This window comes from Chionomys nivalis, chromosome 16, assembly GCF_950005125.1.
Source record: "Chionomys nivalis chromosome 16, mChiNiv1.1, whole genome shotgun sequence".
Taxonomy (NCBI): Eukaryota; Metazoa; Chordata; class Mammalia; order Rodentia; family Cricetidae; genus Chionomys; species Chionomys nivalis.
The window spans coordinates 64618475-64622505 of record NC_080101.1 but is presented as its reverse complement, the minus strand read 5'-3'; the positions used below and the strand labels follow the sequence as shown (position 1 = coordinate 64622505).

At 40.0% G+C, this 4031-nt stretch overlaps 1 pseudogene; it reads right to left on the bottom strand.

Moving 5' to 3' along the window:
- Positions 1-3012: 3012 nt before the first annotated feature.
- On the bottom strand, positions 3013-4031 carry LOC130888087 (NAD-dependent protein deacylase sirtuin-5, mitochondrial-like; annotated as a pseudogene).

Genomic DNA, 4031 nt, shown 5'->3' with positions numbered 1-4031 from the left:
TCTGTAATTTCTCCATATGATCTTGACATCCCTTGCACATATATTTCCTCTTCCCTCTAGTTTATTGGATTCCCAGAACTTGGCCTAGAGCTTGGTTGTGGATCTCTGCATCTAGGTCCATCAGTTATTGAATGAAGATTCTATGCTCTAAATGAGAGTTGCTGTATTCACCACTATGACTACAGTGGAAGGCCATTCAGGCACCCTCTCCATTATTGTTAGCAATCTTAGATGGAGTCATCCTTGTGGATTCTTGGGTATTCCCCAAGCACTAAGTTTCTGCCTAAACCTATAGTAGCTTCTCTATCAAGATCTCTCTTTCATTGCTAACCCAATTTGTCCATCTCCTTCCTCTAACATCCCATTCCCTCATGTTCTCATTTCTCATCCCATCCCACTTACTGCCACAATCACCCTCAGTTTACCCAAGAGATCTAATCTAATCGCTACCCAGGGAGATCCATGTGTCCCTCTTAGGGTCTTCATTGTTACCTAAATTCTCTGGAGCTGTGGATTGTAGACTGGTTATTATTTGCTTAATATTAATAGAGATACATGAGTAAGTACATATCATACTGGTTTTTATGAGTTGCAATACCTCACTGAGGATTTTTTCTAGTTCCATCCATTTGCCTGAAAATTTCATTATGTCATTGCTGAGTAATATTTCATTGTGTAAATATACCACATTTTCTTTATCCATTCTTCAGTTGAGTGGCCTCAAGGTTGTTTCCAGGTTCTGGGAATTATGAATAATGCTTTTGTGAACATTGTTGAACAAATATCCTTGTGATATAATTGAGTATCCTTCAGGCATACGACCAGGTGTGGCATTGCTGTGTCTTGAGGTAGATTGTTTCACAATTTTCTGAGAAACTGCCATACTAATTTTCAAATTGGCTGTAAAAATTTGCACTCTTACTAGCGGTGGAGGAGTGTTCTCCTGAATTCCATATCCTCTCCAACATAAGGAGTCCTCAATATTTTTGATCTTAGCCATACTGACAGGTGAAAAATGGCGTCTCAGTTTTGCTTTGAGTTGTGTTTTCCCAATAATTAAGGATGCTGAGCAGTTCCTTAAATACCTTTCAACCATTTGGGATTCTTCTGCTGAGAATTTATTGTTTAGCTCTGTATCCTTGTTTTTACTTGTATTATTTTGTATTTTCATATCTAGTTTTTTGAGTTCTTTATATATTTTGGAAATTAGCCCTCTATTAGGTGTGTGGTGTGTGAAGAACTTTTTCCACTCTGTAGGCTGTCATTTTGTCTTATTTCCTATATCTTTGCCTTACAGAAACTTTTCAGTTTCAGGGAGTCCCATTTATTGATTGTTCCTCTCAGTGTCCATGCTACTGGTGTTTTATTTAGGAAGCCATCACCTCTGCCAATGTTTACAATGTGATTTTCCTGTTTTTCTTCTATCAGGTTCAATGTAACTGGATTTATATTGAGGTCTTGAGCTCTATGGATTTCAGTTTTGTGCATGGCAATAGATACAGATCTGTTTGCAATCTTCTGCATGTTGACATCCAGTTAGACTAGCACCACTGGTTAAAGATGTTTTTCTTTTTCAATTTTGGCACTTTGGCTTCTTTCTCAAAAATTAGGTGCTCATGATGTGTAGATTAATGTCAGGGTCTGTGATTTGATTCCATTAGTCCATGTGTCTATTTTTATACCAATACAATTTTTTTAACTATAGCTCCATAGTAGAGTTTGAAGTCAGAGATGATGATGCCTACAGAAATTCCTTTACTGAACAAGATTGTTTTAGCTATTCTGGTTTATTATTTTCCATATGAAATTGAATATTGTTCTTTCAAACCCTGTGAAGAATAGTGTTGGAATTTTTATGTGGATTGCACTGAATTTATAGATTGCTTTTGGCAAGATTGTAATTTTTATTAGGTTGATCCTACCTATCTATCAGCATGGAAGTTCTTTCCATTGTCTAAAATCTTTTCCAGTTTGTTTCTAGCAAGACTTAAAGTTCTAGTTATATTGGCCATTCATTTGTTTGGTTAGTGATATCCCAAGATAAATGTGGCTATTGTAAGAGTTGATGTTTCTATGATTTCTTTCTTGGCACATTTATCATTTGTATACAGTAGGGATACTGATTTATTTTAGGTAATCTTGTATCCTACCACATTACTGAAGGTGTTTATAAGTGGTAGGAGTTGCCTGGTTTAATTTTATGGTCACTTATGTATACTATCATATCATCTGTGAAGAGCAATAACTTGACTTCTTCCTTTACAACTTCTATCATCTTGATCTCCTTTTGCTGTCTTATTGCTCAAGCTAGAACTTAAAGTACTATATTGAAAAGATTGACAGCCTTTTTTTGTTTCTTATTTTAGTGGAATCACTTTGAGTTCCTCTCCATTTAATTTTATGTTGGTTGTTGGCTTGTTGTAAGTTTTTTAAAATCATGTTTAGATATATTCCTTTTATCCCTTATTTCTCCAAAAACTTTAATATGAAGGGGTTTTGGATTTTTGTCAAAGGCTTTTTGGCATCTAATGAGAAGATCATGTGATTTTTTGCTTTCAGTGTGTTTGTATGTTAGATTACATTGAAAAATTATCATATGTTCAACAATCCCTGCATCTCAGCGATGAATTCCCTGCATCTCTTTCTCATGTTGAATGATTTTTTGAAGTGTTCTTGGAATTGGTTTGACAGTATTCTATTTAGTATTTCAGCATTAATGTTTATGAGGGAGATTGTTCTGTAGTTCTTTTTCTTTGTTGCATTTTTTTTTAGGGTTTAACTTTTAGGGTTTTAATTCTCTATTTCTATCTTTGCCCAAGATGCAAATAAACAGGATAATTACCTTCTTCTCAAGCAATTTAAGTACAATTTTTCCCTCCCAGTAACTGACCAAGAACAGCAAATCCAAAATACTCATATTTCAGTTGAAATCAAATAAGATGGAAGAACTTGACAACCCATCAGCCTCATTTGCCCTTGGTGTTTCGAAGCCCAATCCTTTCACAGATTGTCCTCTAGGGGCTCAAAGGGTATTTTTAGGATTTCCAAAGTTCAGCTTGTCATCCACAAAACCTCTTCTCCTGTTAATGCCCTGGTTATGCGCTACACAATCTTTTCCTTTTTCCACAGGACAATTAAGAAACCCTTTCATTTTCATGAGGAGCAAGGGCTTCAGGAAGTGTTGTCCCACAGGGTCCTGGAAATGAAACCTGAATCTGTTGGTGGCTGGGGTGGTTTCCGTGTTAAACTCGGCCACTGGGACTCCCCTGGAAGCCACCTGAGGGGCAAACATGGCGGCTGCGTAGACCACAGAGAATGTTCCCACCACTAGACACAGGTCACAGAGGGCAAGCTCTCTGTCCACCTCCTCCAGAACAGCAGGATCCAGGTTTTCTCCAAACCACACCACCTGAGGTCGCAGCAAGCCACCACATCCGGCCTCCTCACACCGGGGAAGTTTGTCAGCTGGGATTCTGGCGTCCTGGGTCTCTGGTTCTGGAGCCCCTTTTCCTGCTAACGCTGGACAAATCGGACTCTTGTAGTTCTCAGCGACATTGCCGCATGAGGTGCACCGAGTTTTAAACAAGGTCCCGTGGATTTCCAGCAGGTTCTTGGTGCCAGCCTTGCGATGCAGCTCATCGATGTTCTGAGTGATGACTACAACCCGTCGGCCCTGGTCACGTAGCCGGGCTTCACACTGGGCAATGGCCAGGTGCCCGGGATTGGGTTCCTTGCTCTTCATGACCTCCCTCCGGTAGTGGTAGAACTCCCACACCTGTGATGGGTTGCGGGCAAAGGCCTGCGGAGTCGCCAGGTCCTGGGCTTGCCATTTTCTCCAATAACCTCCTGCTCCTCTGAAGGTTGGAACCCCACTCTCCGCACTAACGCCAGCCCCTGAGATGATAATCTGCCATATTTGAACTTGGATGAGCCATGATGAGGCAGATCTTGCTTTGCGGGGAGGCTGGAGGCTTCAGTTCACAACACAGCTGGGAAATGAATCGGCCGGGAACGATCTGGAGCGGTTGCAT